The sequence below is a fragment of the Lepus europaeus genome, chromosome 16, assembly GCF_033115175.1.
Source record: "Lepus europaeus isolate LE1 chromosome 16, mLepTim1.pri, whole genome shotgun sequence".
Taxonomy (NCBI): Eukaryota; Metazoa; Chordata; class Mammalia; order Lagomorpha; family Leporidae; genus Lepus; species Lepus europaeus.
The window spans coordinates 5140222-5160817 of record NC_084842.1 but is presented as its reverse complement, the minus strand read 5'-3'; positions in this window follow the sequence as shown (position 1 = coordinate 5160817).

Sequence of the window (20596 nt, the reverse complement as noted above, 5' to 3'; positions counted from 1 at the left end):
CTGTTGCAGGGTGATTGGGGAGATCGGAACATACCCCTCCTTTTTTTCTCCTCTAGTTTAGCAGATACACTGTCCCCCACAGAATCCAAGTCGGATTCCCTCTAGTCTCTTCCTGCAGCTTTATTGCCAGTGGCTTGAGCTGCTGCCGTCTGGTCTTACCTCACTCTCCAACACTGGTGCGAAAGCTCTTGGCTGCTGGAGTCCTGAGCGGGGTGTGTGTGTGTGTTGGGGGAGTCCATTGTGTCCCTCTAATTTGCATAGTTTCTTCTGCCGTTTTCTCCCTAACTCTTCCCTGAGACTGCACTCCCTCCAGTTTTTTTTTTAGACTGTCTTCTCCTAGACTAGAGCAGTAAGCTCCCTCCCTACTCTACCAGATTAATCTCCTGAACAATTACTTTTAAAACAAACACAAAAGCCCTCAATGTTATCATTTCTATGCACTCTTCCTAGGAAAGAGATTCTCAAATTGGACAGTGGCTTTCAAGACTTGGTGTAGACAAGAATCATCTGAGTAATGTGTTACTATACTCTTCCTGAGGAATAGACGTCTAGCCTAGTGGTTAAGATGCCCGCAGGGTGCACTGGAGCACCCAGGTTGGATCCCCAGTTCTGGCTCCTGACTCCAGCTTCCTGCTGGTGTAGACCCTGGGAGGCACCTGTTCCTGCCACCTGTGTCAGAGACCTGGACTGAGTTCCTGGCTCCTGGCTTCCACTTACTCCTGTCTCAGCTATTGTGGGCATTTGGGGAGTTAAAGCTAAGCTGAAGGGAGTTTTTCTTCTGTCTCTCCAATAAATAAACAAATAATTTTTAAAAAATACCTCTTCCTGTGCTTCCTTTCCCAAGATTCTGATTTAAAAGGTCTGGGATGGAGCTCTGGAGAGGGAAGGCGATGGAGTTTATCAAGAGAAAGGGCCAAACTCCTGCATTAGAGAGTGAGGGGGAGACAAAGGGAGGTGGGAGATGCCCATTTAAGGCCAGCGGATCCTCATAAAGGCCCCCTGGCTTTTCTGAATGCTTCAAACCAGCTATTCCGAGCAGCATTCCCTCCCAGAGCGGCAGGAAGACAAGCTCAGGCAGGGCGGCCAGACTGGGGGTCTGCCAGCACCTGCTGCCTGGCCTCTCAGCCAAGAAAAAGGGGCTTTTCTGTGTGTGAGAGAGAGAGGAAACAAGAACAGCAAGATAATCCCGGCTGGCAGGACACCCCCTGAGGAAGTCAGGGCTGGGCTGGAGTCTCCCCCACTTCCCATGCGCCGGTGTGTTTGTTGGCATGGTGCTCCTGTTAATTAAAGGGAGTATATGCGCCTTGGGCGCTGGTACCCTGGCCCCGAACATTGTTCTTTCCAGGGGTCTCCGCCACAGTGCTGCCACCGGTAGAATCAATTCGGCTTTCTCCCAAAAGGCTGCTGCATGTCCAAGCCTGGAGGTGACACGGAGTCCTCGGATGCTGCCGCTTGGGCCTCGCGTGGCGGCTCCCGCGTCACCCTGCTACCCTGGCCCGGCAGCTCTGGGCGCCTGGAAAATAAGTCACAAACACAACCCACCAGACTGACTGACCCAGGGCTCCAGAGAACCTGTCGTTTCGTGTCCTGGAGTCTTTCCTAACTCACCACCACCTGGCCATGCTCTTGTCACTTTATTTGGACCTTTATTCTTTTAATGAAGCCAGAGGAAAGGTGCCCCCAGGCTGAGCCGAGCAGGCTTCCCTCCCTAGGAGTCAGCAAAAGTGACAGTAAAACACAAGCTGAGCCCACTCTCCGAGCCCTGCACCCAGGAGACATGGCAGAGAGGGGCCCACGCACGCCTGGAAGAGGACCTCAGGCTGACAGGTCCAGCAGCAGGCTGCTGGTGTGTTGGAGTGCCCCTCGGTCCTGTCTTGGTCCTCAGGCCTCCCTGGGGGGAAGGCTGGACGAGGGGCAGCTGCCTAGGGCTCTACACTGCCTGCACCCTCAGCAAATCCTGGAACCCTGGTCTGCCTCCTTCCCTTCTCTCAGTCCCTGCTCTCAGGATGTCCTGGCCTTCGCAGAGTTATTGCATAATATTTCCATGGGCATACACACATTTTAACTCTATTTTTTTTTAGATTTATTTATTTATTTGAAAGGGAGAATGACAGAGAGAACGAGAGAGAAACAGATCTTCCATATGCTAGTTCATTCCCGAAATGGCCACAATGGCAGGTTCTGCGTCAGGCCAAAGCCAGGAGCTTCTCCCAGGTCTCCCATATGCGTGCAGAGGCCCAAGCACCTGGGCCATCTTATGCTGCTTTCCCAGGCGCATTAGCAGGGAGTCAAGGTTGGAAGCGGAGCAGCTGGAACTGGAGACGGCACTCACGTGATCCACCAGCGTCCCAGGTGGCAGCCTTCCCCGCTGCCCGGGTTAACAACACCAGCCCCATGTCTTCAGCTTTAATCGCAGCCTTATGCTGAGACGGGGATGGTTGGCACCCCTCTAAAGACGAGGGACTGAGGCAGAGAAAGCGGTTGGAGCCAGAATGCCGTCCCTGCACTCCAAGCCCAGGATCCTTTCCGCTTCACCACTGGGCTTCCTGCTCTAAGGAACTCACTTACATTGGGCCTGGTGGGCTTTAATTCCCACGAGTTTTCCAAAGTTCCCCTCTTTCCTCCGCCAGCAGTCTGACCACAGACGAGCTTGCTAACAACAGCAGTGCAAGGGCCAGTGTCACTGCAGGAGAGTACTGAGGGAAGGTCACCCCTGGAATTGTGCCATGTAAGCACTGCCTTGGAGGGATTTCCTAAGGGGAAGAATAGTAAAAGCTCACCAGCCCTGAAGCAGCTTTTAGCTCCCCTGTTGCTTTTCACACTTTATTTTTGTTGTTTTATTTATTTGAAAGGCAGAGTGAAAGAAGGGGCAGGAGGAGAGACAGACAGACAGACAGAGACAGAGAGAAAGAGATCTTCCGTCTGCTGGTTCCCTCCCCAAATGGCCACAGCGGCCGATGCTGAGCCAGAGCAAAGCCAGGAGCCTGGAACTCCATCAGGGTCTCCCACATGGGTAACAGTGACCGAAGTATTCGGGCCATTTTCTGTTGCTATCCCAGGTGCATAAGCAGGGAGCTGGTCTGAAGTGGAGAAGCCATGACTTGAACCACCCGTGTTCATATGGGATGCCAGCATTGCAGAGGGAGGCCTACCCTGCCGCTCCACAGTGCAGGCCCCAGTGTTTGACTCTTCGTTTTTGCTGGCCTTTGGGGCACCAATGCAATATCAACTAACAGGGTAAATCCATGAGGATGTGAAAGCACCAAACTCCAAGGACGCCTGTATCACGACCAGCTGGGAAGGACACGCAAAACCGTGGGGTCCGAAGCGACAACCTGGAAATTCTTCCCAGTGCTCCTCCGTCTCGGAACCAGCCCGTGGGTAAATACGTGATGAGGCTCTCGGCCCTCGGCCGGGTAAGATTCCTGGAAATGTGGTGCGCCGCAGGACAGCTGGAGCTCTGGGGTCAGCTGGGACCGCGGGCTCTTAGCCCGCAGAATTGGAGAACAATTGGAAGAAAATACTGCGCAGCCCCATCCGGCTGAGTACCTTCCTGTCCCGGAGACTCTGGGGTCGGGCTCTGGTCAGTAGGCACATATGAACCACCGACTTGTGGCTGCGAGGTTTGCCACTGTATAATGAGGCTGGGTGGAGTTCCCGCCGCAACCTAAGGAAACATGGCTTGGAAACTGGAGCGCTCTTTGCCAGCCCTGCCTGAAACACAGCCATTGTGCAGGAGAAGCAAATTAAGGCCCTGGTAGTGCCAGCATCAAGGACCACATTGTTCCTTTGACAGAGCCAAGCCCCATGCCCCCATGGCTTGGATGAATTCCCTTTGGCCACCAAGGAAGAGGAGGAAAAGGAGGAAACAGACCTCATAGCAGGTTCCCAGCATCCGCCAGAAATCTGGGACCTTGGGTAGAGAAATAGAAACTGGAATCGTTTGTGGTGGTTGTTGTTTTAAACAGCATCGTGGACCAAGTTGTTCCAAGTTCATAAAAGCTCTCAACGTTGAGTGACTCTCAGAGAAGGGTTTGTTGTACATAATTCAGAGGCACATGGATCAAATTTCCCTTAAAATATTCATCCATTTGAAAATTAAAGGGGAGAGTGCCCGAGACAAGACATGTTTGGATTTCTTTCCAACTCGGAGCCTTTAGGAGGTGGTTTGGAAGCCGGGATGTGGCTTCTTAGGACTTCCCCCATCTTCTGCCTCTGTGGTCTACGTCTGCTCCGTGCTCAGCGCCATGCCCCACTCCCGCCAGCTCTGTGGGCCTCCCCTCCTCTGGTGGGGACTTCATTTTCTGATACCAGTTTTCAGAAATAGAGTGACCTCCTCTTTCCAGGTGTCAGAGGTTCCACCCACTGAGTCCAGCTGCTCTCCATTTGTCCCTCGCTCTTTCCAGTGTTGTAGAATGTCAGAGCTAGGAGGGCCATCAGGACTCTTTAAATCCAGCCCCTACATGGGAGCCCAGAAGGCTGCTCACTTTCCTCAAAATCCCGAGTGGTCGGCACTGTGGTGTAACAGGAAAAGCTGCTGCTTGTGACTCCAGCTTCCAATGTGGGCACTGGTTTGAGTCTCGCCTACTCCACTTCTGATCCAGCTCCCTACTAATACACCTGGGAAAGCAGCACAAGATGACCCAAGTCCTTGGGCCCCGGCCATCCATGGGAGAGAAGCTTCTAACCCAGGAGCTCAGCTCTGGCCTTTGTGGCCATTTGGGGAGTGAACCAGCAAATGGAAGATTCTCTCTCACTCTCTCTCTCCCTCTCTCTCTTTCTGTAACTTTGCCTTTCAAGTAAATAAAATAAGTAAATCTTTTAAAAGTTCTGAGAAGGGATGTTGTTTCCCTTTGCCACAATTCTCACGAGCTCTGTGCAGCCCTGTCACTGCATTCACACCTCCCGGAGAAATCCCATTGCAACCCCTTTGCACCCTCCTTGACCTCTGTGGGCAGATGATTGCCCACCCAGTCCCGGTCTCTTCCCCTCCCTCTTCTCCCACCATTTCCCCTGCCCCAACAAGTCCCCCCCCCCCCCCCCTTTTTAAGGTTTTTTGAAAATTTACTTACTTGAAAAGCGGAGTTACAGAGAGCGGGAGAGACAGAGAAAGAAATCTCCTATCTGCTGGTTCATTTCCCAGATGGCCATAATGGGGGGTGGGGGGGGTGCTGGGCCAGGCTGAAGCCAGGAGCCAGGAGCTTCATTCATTTCTCCTGGATGGTGCAGAGGCACAAGCATTTGGGCCATTCTCCAGTGCTTTCCCAGGCTGATTAGCAGGGAGCTGGATCAGAAGTGGAGTGGGATTGAACCAGTGCCCATTTGGGATGCCAGCATTGCAGGCGGTGGCTTAACCCATTATGCCATGCCAGCCCCAATATCTCCTTCTCTCGTGACTGCTTCCTGCTTACCCTGTCTCCCTTCTGTGTCAGTTTCCTTGAAGTGCATCCTTTAGTAGTCCTTTGGGTAAGGATTTGTAAGCAGTAAAAAACAAATTCTCAATATTTTGCTTTGAAAGATATATATATATATATATAATACATAAAATAAAAAAATATATATGAGGGGACTTCAAAAAGTTTATGGAAAATGGGACAAAAAGATAAAACTTATTTTGGTGCAAACTTTTTTGGCTTGCCTAATTTATTCATCATATGCATTTTCATGAACTTTTTGAAGACTTGGATGCATAGATTTCAATTAAAAATTATTTATTTATTTGAAAGGCAGAGGTAGAAGAGAGAGAAAGAGAGAGAGAGAGATCGTCCACCTGCTGAGAGAGAGATCTTCCATCTGCTGATTCACTCCCCAAAAGGTGGCACAACCGGGGCTGGACCAGGCCATGCTCTGCTGCTTTCCCAGGTGTATTAGCAGGGAGCTGGATTGGAAAGGGAGCAACCGGGACTCGAACTGGTGCCCCTGTGGGATGCTGGTGCGCAGGTGGTGGCTTTACTTACTATGCCACAGCGTTGGCCTCAGCCCTTCTTTCACATATTCAATCTCTTCCCCTGTCTGGAGTCTTCTGTGATATTTACTCAGATCCCGCTTCCATTCTGTTCATTCTCTCATCCGTGAGCCTACTCCTAGAGCCTACAATTTCAGTAACCTGATTTTTCATTTAACAAGTTCTTGGAGCTCGTGTTGTGGAGTAGTGGGTTAAGCTGCTGCCTCTGATGCTGGCATCCCTATGGGCACTGGTTTGAGTCCCAGATGCTCCCTTTCCGATCCAGCTCCCTGCTGATGGCCCAGGAAAGCAGCAGAAGATGGCCCAAGTGTTTGGGTCCCTGAACCCATGTGGGAGACCTGGTAAAAGCTCCTGGCTTCAGCGTGGCCCAGCCCCAGCTGTTGTGGCCATCTGGGGAATGTACCAGCAGATAGAAGATCTTTCTCTGTCTCTCCCTCTCTCTCTCTGTAACTCTGCCTTTCAAATAAATAACATAAATCTTAAAAAAAAAAAAAAAAGTCATGTCATGTCATTTTAGGTCTTTCTATTTTTTAAAAAAACAGTGTCTTATGCTATTGTTAGAAATGCCCTTCTTTGGGGCTGGCGTTGTGTGCACAGTGGTGAAGCCACACTTCAGATGTCAGTATCCCACACGGTTTGTGTCCTGGCTGCTCCACTTCTGATCCAGCTCCCTGCTAATGACCTGGGAAAGCAGCAGAGGATAGTTAAAGTGGGTGGGCCCCTGCCACCTATGTGGGAGACCTGGGTGAAGCTCCTGGCCATTGCAGCCACTTGGGGAGTGAACCAGTGGATGGAAGATCTCTCTCTGTCTCTGTCTCTCCCTCTCCCTCTCTCTCTCTCTCTCTCTGTGACTTTCAAAATAAATAAATAAATCTTTAAAAAAAATAAATACCATTCTTAGATCATTGAAATCACTTAAAAATGTTAATTTCATAGTCTTTATCTGGCCAGCGCCGGGCTTAACAGGCTAATCCTCCACCTTGCAGCGCCGGCACACCGGGTTCTAGTCCCGGTTGGGGCGCCGGATTCTATCCCGGTTGCCCCTCTTCCAGGCCAGCTCTCTGCTATGGCCCGGGAAGGCAGTGGAGGATGGCCCAAGTGCTTGGGCCCTGCACCCGCATGGGAGACCAGGAGAAGTACCTGGCTCCTGGCTTCAGATCAGCACGATGCGCCAGCCGCAGTGGCCATTGGAGGGTGAACCAATGGCAAAAAGGAAGACCTTTCTCTCTGTCTCTCTCTCACTATCCACTCTGCCTGTCAAAAAAAAAAATAGTCTTTATCTAATAGTTCTGCCATCTGAAGTTTTGGAGGATTAAACTTGATATTTATTTTGTTTACTGACTACTGTATATGGTAGATGACATCTTTCTAAAAAAAGTTGAATTCTTTTAGTTTCTAAAGATTTTTATTTATTTGAGACAGAGATACAGAGAAAGACAGACAGAGCTCCCATTGAGCCCTGACCCAGCCCTGGCTGTTACAGGCTGGTTCACTGCCCAAATGCCTACAATGACTGGGATTGGGCTGGGGCCAGACCTTGCAGCCAGGAACACACACCAGGACTCCCACGTGGCAGTCAGGAACTCAATTACTGGAGCCATAGCTACTGCCTCCCAGGGTCTACACTGGAGAATCGCTGGCGTGAGGAGCCAGAATGGTAACTGAACCCAGGCGCTCCAGTATGGGATGGGTGTCTAACTTCCAGGCTAAACGCCCGCCCTGGTAGATTATATCTCAGTGCTCACTGGGCTTTATTTTTCCCTCTGCAAATGTTCTGTGGCCTGGAGTGTTGAAGTTTAATTTAAGAGTGGTTTTATATTTGCTCCTGCCAGGTATCCCAGGAGTATCCCTGGCTAAGGACCAATTTTGTGTTCCTTTCTTGGCTGGAGGTTCCCCTGTGAGTGGATATTTGGTCTAAATGTGTGCCAGGCACATGGCCGGGACTTGATTCTTTTCATGGGGGCCCTTTTTTCCCCATTCAGAGCCAAGACAAAGGTGAGCTTCCTCAGTGTCTCTTTCGGTTGCTGTTTGGCTCTTTGTAAAGCACTGGGGTTTTATGTAGTGGGCTCAGTCCCAACCCCTCATTCCACCAGCGCTTCAAGCCTCATCTCCTGCCCCTGCCTGGGTGTTAAAATCCACGCCCTTGGAGCTGGCATTGTGGCACAGCGGATTGAACAGCCGCCTGTAACACTGGCATCCAGCATTGCAGCGCTGGTTTGAGTGTCGGCTGCTCTGCTTCTGATGCAGCTCCCTGCTGATGCACCTGGGAAAGCAGCGGAAGATGGCCCAAGTGCTGGGCCTCTGCCACTCATGTGAGAGACCCGGATGGAGCTCCAGGCTCCTGACTTCAGCCTGGCCCAGCCCCGGCTGTTGTGGCTATTTGGAGAGAGTGAATCGGCAGATAGAAGATCTCTCTGTCTCTGTCTGTCATTCTGCCTTTCAAATAAATTAAATAAATCTTAAACTAGAATAATAAAATAAAACCCACTCCTTTAGCCATGACGGATCCGATCATCTCCTCTGGGCACCGCAGCACAAGTTCCTGGGCCTGCCGCTCTAGTTCAGCTTTCTCTTTGCTTCAGCATGTGAGAATTTCATTTCCAAACTTGTCCATATGTGTTTACTTATTTAATTTTTTAAAAAAATTGTGGTAAAATACAAGTGACAAAATTTACCGTGCAATCATTATTTTTATTTCAGAGACAGAGGGACAGATTTAGAGAGGCGGAAAGTCCCCTCTTCTGGTTGACGTGCCCACAATAGCCGGGGCCGGGCTGACTCTGTGACCAGGAGCCAGCAACCCAAGCCAGGTCTCACACAAGGCTGGCAGGAGCCCAATTACTTGAGTCAGCACCACTGCCTCCCGGGGTGTGCACTGTCAAGGGGCTGAATCCATTCACCCACTGACAGACTCCTGGACTGCCTCCACCTGTTGGCTATTGCGAATAATGCTGGCAAGTAGTACTACGTGGTTTACAAATATATCTTTGAGTCCCTACTTTTAATTCTTTTGGGTATATGCAACAGTGGAATTGTTCTATCATATGGTAATTCTACTTTAAATTTATTTATTTGAGTTCCAGAGAGGGGGAGATTCAGAGACAGATCTTCCATCCACTGATTCACTCCCTAAATGCCTGCGACAGCTGGAGCGGGGCCAGGCTGAAGCCAGGAGCCTGGAACTCCATCCATGTCTCTCCTAGGGGTGGCAGGGGCCCAAGTACTTGGGCTGTCTTCTGCTGCTTTCCCAGGCATATTATCAGGGAGCTGGATAGGAAGTGGAACAGCAGAGGCTTGAACCAGGGCTCTGATATGGAATGCGGGCATCACAAATTGGCGGTTTAACCCACTACACCACAACACCGGCTGTATTTTAGATGTTTTAAACTACCACACTCTTTCCCACAGCATCTGTAGCACTTTACATTCCCATCAGCCGTTCACAAAGGTTCCAGTTTCTCCACATCCTTGCCAATATTGTTATTGTCTTTTTTTTTTTTTTTGATAGTAGGACAAAAATGGTAGATATGAAATAGTATCTCATTGTGGTTTTGGCTTGCATTTCTCTAATGACTAGTTTAGTGTCTTTTCATGTGCTTATTAGTCATTTGTACATCTTCTTTGTAAAAAAAATCTATTCAAGTTCTTTAGCTTTTTTTAACTAGGTAGTTTGGCTGTTCTTGTCATTCATGTGTTTTAAAAGAGTGATCTTCAGGCCAGCGTTGTGGCATATTGGGTTAACCCACCGCCTGTAACTCTGGAATCCTGTATGGGCACTGGTTCATGTCCTGGCTGCTCTTCTTCCTACCCAGCTCCTTGCTAATATGCCTGGGAAAGCAACAAAATATGGCCCAAGTACTTGGGCGTGTTTCCACCCATGTGGGAGACCCGGATGAAGCTCCTGGCTCCTTTCTTCAGTCTGGTCCAGACCTGGCCATAGCAGCCATCTGGGGAATGAGCCAGCAGTTGAAATACGTCTCTCTCTCTCTCTCTCTCTCTCTCTCTCTCTCTCCCTCCCTCCCTCTCTCTCTCCCTCTCCCTTTCTCTCCCCCACTTTCTTACTCTCTCATTCTGACTTTCAAATACACAAATAAACCTTAAAAAAAGAAAATCATTATCTTTTGCTTTAGAGAACACTTCCAGGTGTTTACATGGGAAGATTTCTGTGGGGACCGATGACCAAAGTTTTGCTGGAGCTGACAGTCTCTGAGATTCCCTCGCTGACCCCTTTCCCTGTGCCCTCTGCAATTTCCAGTTGCATAGCCAAGAACCTTCTAGTCATCTTCAGCTTTTCTGGACTGAGCCCCAACTCCCCCCTTGTCATAACAGACCTGGTTTTGTCCAGATGAGACCCCTGCCCCTCAGCCCTTCTCAAGTGAGGGACCCAGTACCCCTCTTCCACCTGTCAAAGCACACACAACTGTCAGGTACAGATGAAGAGTCTAGCATTTGTTGAAGAGACTGAGCCTTCTCCATCTACTTACATCACTGCCTCTGCACTCATGCTGTGAAACTCCATCAGCTGAGCTTCCGCTGGGCTGAGTGCTGTGACAGAACACCGATTTAGAGATGGGAGTTCATGTTCTATTTCCATGACCATTGTGGCTTCTGGTCATTCTGCGCTTTAACCTTCTGGCCTGTGTAAAACCATGGGGTAGGGGCTGGTGTTTAGGGCAGTGGTCTGTCACTGCTTGGGACACCCACATCCCATATGGAAGTGTCTAGTTCAAGTCTCAGCTCCTCCACTTCCAGTCCAGCCTCCTAGTGTGCATTTTGGGAGGAGCAGGTGAGGGCTCAAGTGCTTGAGTCTCTGCCACCCATGTGGGGGATCTGGATGGAGCCTGGCCCAGTCCTTAGCGTTGTGGGCATTGTGGGGGGTAAACCAGCAGATGAAGATCTCTCTCTCTCTTTCAAATAAAATGAATATAAATAAATACATTTTAAAAGCAATGGGATAAGAAAGCCTACCCTAGGAGATGGTTACAAGAGTTAAGCGAGAGAATGCATTTCAGGCGTCCAGCTGGAGCACCTGGCGAGTGCCCACGAAGTTTCTTTTGGTTTTACTCCCCTTCCACTCCACTGTCAGTAAGCACAGAGCTGCAGGTGGGCGTGTGTTCTCCTCTAGAACAGTTCTCTTGTGATGGGTGACTCTGCAGCGCTCCTTTGTGACGCTGTCTTCCTAAACTGATGCATTAGCTTCCCAGGAACCTGTCGTAAATCGCCAGATGTGATGGCTTAAAACACACAAATGTATTATTATCTCTTGGTGTTAGGGACCAGGAGCCCAAAATCAGTACCCCAGAGCCCAAATCAGGGTGCTGGCCGGACCCACACCTGTCCCTCGGGCAGCGCTGGAGACAGTCCTGTGTCTTTCAGCTCAGGAGGCTGCTGGCAGTCCTGGGCTTGGGGCACGTCACTGCACTCTCTACATTGGTGGCCGCATCACCACCGCAGTCTCTGGTACCCTGGTATCCTGTCTTCCAGGAGACTCTCATTGGCAGAGCCTTTTTAGCCACATCAAGTAACATTCACAAGGTTCCAGGGATTAGGATACGGGTGTCTCTCGGGGGGGGGGGGGGGGGCTGCTCGGCCTACCACACCAGCTCACCTTCTGCTTTTCAACTTCCTCTACTTCCAGCTGGTGCCTAGAGTGACTCCCCGCCTCCCACGCCCCTCCCTCACAACCACACCCCATTGCTGCTTCTCTCAGGATCCCCAAGGCCCTCATTCCTTTGACCTTGGACTTGGTAGTTTTTCTAATCCACCCAAGGACTCCAGAGCCTTCAGGTGAAATCTCTCAATGCCTTTCTCTTCCCTAAGTAGTAAGCGTATCCCTCCCTGCCCCTTTGTTCCCGTGCTCACTCTCTATTCTTCTGTCTCTGCACTTTTGGATGTGAGTTGTGTTGGACAGGGGAATGAGAGGGAGATGAAGGGGATTGGGGCATCTGGGAACATGTAGGTTGCCCTGGGTTTAGCCAACCCCGTATCAACCCAGCGTGAGTCAGAGCTAACCTGGGAATGCAGTGGCTGGGTGTTTGCTCCTGGGGGAAGTTGTCACTAAAGCTAGGGCGGCAGGCCACACCAAGTGCTGTGGACCAGTCTGCTTTCCTGCAGGTGCTCAGAGATTTTTGCAGGCCTCCCGACCTGATTAAATAGCTCGAGGGTTGGTGGGGGAGGAATCCTGAGCTCCCGACGCCCTCCGGAGAGTGGAAGGGGGAAGCCTTGCCGTGACTTCCAGTTGTGCATCAGTGCTCAGCCTCATGACCAGAACCACCTGCCATTCTCCCTGGACGTGGCCTCTCAGGACCCTGTGGGATGGACCATCAGTGCTCAGCCTCATGACCAGAACCACCTGCCATTCTCCCTGGACGTGGCCCCTCAGGACCCTGTGGGATGGACCCTCTTGAGGTCCCCACTGCGTTGGTACAGTCTGGTTGTGAAGGACAACACATTGTCTTGATTTTGGCTGCAGCAACGCTCTTTTAAGGACTCACGATGTTTGGTTAGGTCTGGGCCTTTCCTGGCCCACCTGCCCATGCCTTTATACCCTAAGCATGACCACCTCCCTGGTGATGATTCGGGCCTGTACATGGATACAATGAAGTCGTCCACTTGGTCTGGAAGTGAAAAATGATTGCATCCCTTTCAAGCCTGGAGACAGTTTCTTTTCTTTTCTTTTCTTTTTTTTTTTTTTGACAGGCAGAGTGGATAGTGAGAGAGAGAGACAGAGAGAAAGGTCTTCCTTTGCTGTTGGTTCACCCTCCAATGGTCGCTGCGGCCGGTGCACCGCGCTGATCTGATGGCAGGAGCCAGGTGCTTCTCCTGGTCTCCCATGGGGTGCAAGGCCCAAGCACTTGGGCCATCCTCCACTGCACTCCCGGGCCATAGCAGAGAGCTGGCCTGGAAGAGGGGCAACCAGGACAGAATCCGGTGCCCCGACCGGGACTAGAACCTGGTGTGCCGGCGCCACAAGGCAGAGGATTAGCCTACTGAGCCGCAGCACCGGCTCAGAGCTAATTATTTTAAAAAGGATCTGTTACGGTCGTCTTTCTTGCAGCCTTGACACATTTGTATCCTGCTCCTATGCTGTTCCTTACCCCCTGCCTTCCTGACCCTGGAGTCATGTCCCTTTATGGTTTCCTATCCCTGCTTGGGTCTGATGCTGAATACTATTCTGCTAGTACTACACCACTCTCACCTCTGAGGTTTGCTACTGTACCGGGTAAACATTTCGCCTGGTCCAGCTTGGCCCACCTTGGCTAGCACATCTCCCGGGAGCCACCTGCAAGTGTGAATGGGGCCGCTGCATGGCCAGTTCTGGAAGCACTATCCCGTCCCCCATACCTGCCTCTTACCATGTGTTCTTTCTCCTTGTTGAGACACTCCTCTTTTCCTTCCTTGTTAGCACTGCGTCCCTGAAGTCTGTCAAATCTCTCCTCCCACCTCCGTCTTCATTCTACCACCTTAGTGTAGGCTCATCATTTGCATTGAGACTGTTTTTTTTTTTTTTTCCTGGTCTCCCTGGATTCACTCCTGCTTCATCTCACCCTTAATGCTTCCACAATGACACCTGCATGGCATATAAGACACAAACTTGACTGTTTCCTTATGAACCTACTTCAGGGATCTCCTGTTGCTTCAGAACCCGGTCCAGAGTCCTCAGCACGACAGAGAGCTTTCCTGTTCTGACAGCTGCTGTGCTGCCTGCTTTATTTCTTGACAGCCGCCCGCCCCCACCACCTCTGGCAATTTCTTACTTGTGCTGTGGTTTGAATATGGTTTGTCCCCACTCAAACTCGGTGGGGATGCGTGGTCAGCAATGTGGCGGTATAGAGTGTACTGGGATCTTTGAGAGATCACTGGGCCATGGGGATGCCACCCTCCTGAAGGGGTTAATGTCTGTTGAGAGACTACGTCGCATCTCTGAGGGGTGAGTTAGGCTTCATGGGACTGGATCGGCGACCATGAGGGCAGGTTGTTAGGTTACCCTGGGTCTTTGCTCTCCTCCACACGCTTGCTCTCTGCCTTGGGTGGATGCAGCTTGAGGCCCTTGTCCAAAGCCAAGCAGGGTGGATGCAGCTTGAGGCCCTTGTCCAAAGCCAAGCAGGTGTCAGAGCCAAGCTCTTGGACCTCCAGAGAGCTGGGAACTAAGTGCACCTCTTTTCTTTACAAATGCCCCAGCCTCAGGTATTTTGTTATAGTAACAGAGTGGACTAACACACCCTTTCACCTCCCCGTCTTCACATGATGCTTCCGTTGCCTGGAATTCTCTCCCCGCTACCTGTTCATATCAGATAACCCTCCACTGATTCTTTAAAATAAAAGTCAGATGTCCTCTCTTAATAAACACCACACTAGCACCACTCATGTCCCAGTGGAAAAGGGGTTAGGGCGACTTTTCACTTTCTACATATCATATTTTGTTGGAATTTTCTTTAAATGTTATAATTTTCAAAAACAGTGAAGATGATTTTGTGAACTTCTCTGTGAAAATTCACTGCTGTTCCTCTCCAGGAATTAATAATATGCTCAGATTGTCTTTTTCTTTTAAGATTTATTTATTTATTTGAAAGGCAGAGAGAGAGACACACACACAAAGATCTTCCACTTGCTGGTTGACTTCCCAAATGGCGGCAACAGCCAGGGTGAGCCAGGAGCCTGAAACTCCATTCATGTCTCCCACGTGGGTGGCAGGGGCCCAAGTACGTGGGCCATCTGCCATGGTCTTCCTGGGCACATTGGGAAGTGGACCAGAAGCAGAGCAGCCAGGGCTCAAACCAGCCCTCACTATGGGCTGCAGACATCAAACTCAGCAGTACAATCCACTGTGCCACCATGCCAGCCCCTCCTCTCCCATAGTTTTTTAAGGCATTTGTTCATATATTATATTTATAACTGACTACAGAAAACTGCTTTTTTTTAAAAAAATACTTTTCTTCTCAAGTAAATTATAAGCAACTGAAGGACAGAACCTGTATCTTATCCAACTTGGTGCCCCAGCATCTAGTCCAGTATTTGTTACATACGAGGTTAATAGGATAAGCACAGTGATTGGGCCCCTGCCATCTGTATGGGAGACCTGGATTGAGTTTCTGACTACTGGCTTCTCTCCCCCAGTTGAGGGGTGTGTGTGTGTGTGTGTGTGTATGATTAATTGATTTGAAAGGCAGAGTGCCAGAGAGAGAGAGGAAGATCCAGACATACACACACAGAGAGAGGGAGGGAGGGAGAGAGCTTCCATCTGCTGGTTCACTCCCTAAATGCCCACAACAGCCAAGGCTGACCCGGGTGGAAGCCAGGAACTCCATCCGGGTCTTCCACCCGGGTGACAGAGGTCATCCTCCACTGCTTTCCCAGGCACATTAGCAAGGAGCAGGGTTGGAAGGGGAGCAACCAGGACTCAAACCAGCACTCTGATACAGGTTGCAAGCTAAGTCACCACTTGGTCGCCGCATCTCCTATCAGAGTGCCGGTTGGAATCCCAGTTACTCTGCTTCCACTCGAGCTCCTTGCTAATGCACCTGGAAAGCAGCAGGGATGGCTCAAGCACTTGGGCCCCTGCCACCCACGTGGGAGACCCGGATGGGTTCCAAGTGGCAGCCTGGCCCAGCTCTGGCTGTTGCAGGCATTTGAACCAGTGGATGGAAAAATCTCTGCTTCTCTGTCTCTCACTCTCTCTCTCCGGCACTCTGCCTTTCAAATAAATTAATGAAGAAAAGGAAAGAGATGTCGGGACCGGCGCTATGGCGTAGTGGGTGAAGCCGCCACCTGCAGTGCCGGCATCCCATATGGGCACTGGTTCGGGTCCCGGCTGCTCCACTTCCCATCCAGCTCTCTGCTGTGGCCTGGGAAAGCAGTAGAAGATGGCCCTAGTCCTTGGGCTCCTGCATCCATGTGGGAGACCTGGAAGAAGCTCCTGACTCCTGGCTTCAGATCAGCACAGCTCCGGCCGTTGCGGCCAATTGGGGAGTGAACCAGTGGATGGAAGACCTCTCTCCCTCCCTCTCTCTCTCTCTCTCTCTCTCTGCCTCTCCTTCTCTCTGTGTATAACTCTTCCAAATAAATAAATAAATCTTTAAAAAACGAGAGAGGAAAAGAAAAAAGTCTCCTGAGTGTATGGCACAGTGGATGAAAAGCAAATTGTCATGAAATTCCAGAATGTGGGGGTCAAGGAAAAGACCCAAAGGGTTTTCCAGGGGTTGGAGGGACAGAGAGAGAAGCTTTGTGCAAATTATCAAGTATCAAAATGGCCTCGATTTCCAAATAGCCACCCAGAAAGCTAAAATGCGAGGAACTGATAGTTTCCAACATCCAAGGGAACGTTATTTCCAGCCTACACTTCTGCATCTACCCGAAACTCTCTCGAGGAGAGAAGGGTGCATTTTCAGACAGACCAAGTCTGAAAAACTCTACTGCCATGGAGACCGAGGGCACTTCGAAGACTGTGGGAAAGTGGAAGTGAAAGACAAGTTTTTTTCCAATGCAAAAAGTTTTTTGAAGTCCATGCAGAATTCTTCCATAATACACATTTTCCACAAACTCTTTGCAGACCCCTTGTGCCCTTTCCTCCATTGCGCCTGGGAGACGGACTCAGCAGAAACCAGGAAGAAGAAAAGAGGACAGCGAGGAAGACAGGGGGTCCAACCGAGCAAGGGTGGGAGCCCCTGACTGATGCGAGGCGTGTCGCCCACGGCAGCCCACCAGGGATCAGTCCAGGCTGGAGGTCACCAGCAGCCAGAGTCGTCTCATCCAGAGGTTTTGACCTCTTGTGAGGAGAACAATTTGGAGGATCCTGTGGGGTTGAATTTGTGGTGAGTACATTGAAGCCTAAGGAGACAAAAAGAAGATCGTCATAATGTGACTATCACTGTAGCCAAAGTGTGACTGTGTTGGGATGATGTGGGGGCTGGGACGTGTGGGTTTTAAGGTTGGTGATAGGAGGGAGTGAAATCTTATCCTCCCAAGTGGGAAGGCGTAGGGATCCAGCTGGCCATGATGGTGGTTGTTTGGTAACCCTGAAGGTCAGCCTAAGCCCCTTGTCAGGGTAAACAAAGCCATTAAGATAACAGGCCACCCTTATCTGACATTCTTATCTGAGTGTCTTATGAATGTTAATATTTCTGGAAAAAGCCCAGCTGTGTTCAAATTAGCCAGCCACCTTTGTCTAGGATGACCTTTTTCCTCTCTCCTCATGGCGCAAGGTCCACCGTTGCAGGGTCACCAGAGACCATGCTTCTGTCGTAAGGCCCCTCAATCAGTTACGCTTTGTGTAATCTGGGCTTTGTCTTCTTTCTTTGGGCTCTGCCCCTTCCGCCTCTGGCCGCTGGTTCTCATTCCCTGTGAATCAGAAGTCAATAGGTCAAGAAGTAGCAATGTAAGCCCCTTCTGCAGATATATGGGGGTGGACAGCCTAGGAGTCACTGGGGGAGAGGTGTTTATTGTTTCTAGGCAGTGGGAGGTAGCGGTGAGGCGTCACTGTTCGGTTGGGTCCAGTTTAGAATACGTCTCGCAGAACTGTGCTCCTCAAATTCAGGCCAATGGCTCATGTCCCTGCTGCATAGGAGAATCCCCAGGGGACGCGGAGCTGTGCCTGGGCCGGGCCTCTGGCAGGTTCTTACTGCAGGGGAAGCGGCTGCAGTCTAAGCTTTAGAATCTTAAAGCGTTTTTCCCAGATGGGTCCAAATCTTGGCCATCTTTGAGAACCACTTAAAACAGCACGTCTAGAACTCTGAAATTAAACTCAACTTTAAAAGAAGCTAATGTGTAAATGAAGCACATAAAATAGTTCTAGGCACTCCATGCTGAGGTATAAACACTCCCGGTGGGGACTAGGAGAGGTGTCAAAGTTCAGCCTGACACGCTGCAGGCAGGCCTTACTGAAAACTAGGACAATTTGGTTCTTACCTGCCCAAAAAACACAGCTCATGGTCAACCTGGATTCCTTTAATAAAGAGCGATTCATCTGGGCTTGTGGCAAATGCAGAATACCTGGAAGATGCCAGAGGATTGGCAACACAGAGACATGAATGGCATGCATCTGATCCTTAGAAGGGTCAAAGGGTAGAGGTCATGAGAGTAATGGGAACCTGAGATGGGGGTAAAGGGGAGAAGATGAGGTGGGGGAGGGCAAGACGCTGGGGGTGGTGGTGGCTGGAACGAAGTCAAAGTTCAACTCCTCTAATTCCAGACAAATAGCTCCCCACTCTGCTCTCTTAAGAAACCCCTTCAGACACCAACTCTGGGTTTGCACATTAACTAATGACCCTGGCTAGCTGCTGGTGGCTTTCAGAAGGGATGGTCTTGTCCCCTGTTCTCTGTTCTGGTCCCTGGGTCAAGGAGAGCTGTGTCCTCCACTGACGGAGGGCAGCCACCTGCCCCTCTGCGTCCCCTTGGAGGAAAGGCCCCCCTGGCGCCGTCTTCCCCGACACACCTACAGGGGCATCCTGCTGCCAGCTTCCTCTGGGTGCAGAAGCCTGCCCGTGGTCCCCTGTGGGGCGCACTGCTACCCCCTCGATGATGTGTCTTGTAGCATTTAATCCTTTGAAAGGTTGAGTGATGGCACCCTGTAAGCAGGCAGAGTCCGACTGTACGTCATGCCTGCCCTGAGCAGGTTGCCCTGTCTCCACTCCCACTAAGAGATAAATGAGCGGAGAAGTACATTGTGGTGGCTTCAAGTCCCTGCAGAGAGGCCGGCACCTTCCAGTGACCAGCAGGAGTCTGGAAGCATCCACTGCTGATCTCTCCTCGTTGCATTCAGACCCCTCAATGCTATCCCAAGTCTTAAATCCCATCACTAACGGCCGCACCCCCTAAAAAATGGCACCTTTCCTAGGGCATTTAAATGCCTGGGAAGGAGCACACGCAGTCCTGATGGGTTGCTTTTAAGATAAACAACTCCACAGTGACTCACTGCTCTATCTTGAACACATTTTTTTCCCATTGATTTTATTTACATTTTTAGGTATATTTTTATTTTATTTTATTAAAGATTTATTTATTTATTTGAAGGGCAGAGTTACAGAGAGGCAGAGAGAGAGAGAGAGAGAGAGGTCTTCCATCTGCTGGTTCACTCTCCAGATGGCCACAATGGCTGGAGCTGTGCCGATCCGAAGCCAGGAGCCAGGAGCTTCTTCAGAGTCTCTCACATGGGTGCAGGGGCCCAAGGCCACCTTCTGCTGCTTTCCCAGGCCACAGCAGAGAGCTGGATCATAAGTAGAGCAGCCAAGACTTGAATCGGTGCCCATGTGGGATGTCGGCACTGCAGGCGGCGGCTTTACCCCCTACACCAACAACACAGATAGATATAATGAGAAGGAAATGGCCAAAATAAATAACATTGCCTCTCAGATCCCTCATTAACATTTGTAAAGCTTACAAGATAAAGAAACTATGGGGGAAAATCTCACTCAAATGCAAGCACCCGAGATGTCCAACATACAGGAAGTGAAGACCTCAATCAATGGGAGACTTCTGTTGAACTTACTGCAATTGACGGTTACCTGGCATCCTCCAAAACCTAGCACATTCCACTATACAGATCTAAGGCCACTCTGAGTAATCCGTATTGGACATATGCTCTCCAAAAAGCCTAACAGAAAAAAAAAAAAGCCACTTAAAACAGTGTCTGACCCAGATAATACGCTCAAAAAACATTCTCAGTGGCAGAGCACTTCAGCAGGAAAACGTTGGATGGTGGTCCCACCTTGAGTGCATAGCCAGCCACATGTGGGTTCCAAGGACAATGACTGCTGGTTTGGTTAAATAGATGCGGCAGCCAGAAAAGAAGGAATGAGGCATCTGGGGGCAAGGGGAGCTTGGGACAGGCTGGGATGTTTCTGGAAGGAAGGGACCTATAGTCTAAGGCTTGAGAAACTAGGTGTTTACCCAATGGACCCTAGGTTGTGACTTTTCCAGGCGGAAGCAGGAGAGCTTGTTAAGGGAGCTGGAGACCGGTGGGAGGGGCGCTGTGTTCCAGGGAAGGGGCCCCAAGGATGCCACTGGAAGGCCAGCGTGCAGCAGACACTGGAGACTCCTCCACCTGCTCCAAGGAAGAGCTTTCAGCAGGGGTGTGTTTGGATGCGTATTTGGTGAGTGTGGGCTGTGTTAAACAGCCACAAACACTGAGCTCTCCAGAGATTAAGGGACAATTGAGAAAAGGACAAGAGATTAGATGAAGGGGTTGAATAATAGAATCATGAACCAAAGGTACCTAGGGATCCAAGCACATGCAGATAGGAAAGACAAAGACGAGGAAGTTCAGGAGGGAGGTCTGGGAGGAAGGGAGGGATCTGTTGTTGAGAGGAGCGGGCCCTTGGGAGCTGTGGGATGAGCCGTCTGCAGCGGAGGAGCCAGAGAGAGCAGCTTTTGTCAAGATGCAGTTGGAGTGAGAGCAGGCAGGTGCAGCCTGCCCTGCCTGAGTTCTGAGGCAGAGTAACATTGGAGGGCCGTTGTGCCCCACTCATTCAGGTTTGGGGCACCAAAGAGGGGGCATGAGGTGAGAACACACGTCACAGGCCTGCTGGGCAGCCTGGAATCCAGAACGTGGATGTGTCTAACCTGGCAAAGGTGGCTTCCATGCACCTGCTGTTCTGCACCACCTAAGGGCTACATCCTGATCCCTGAGCTCTCCAG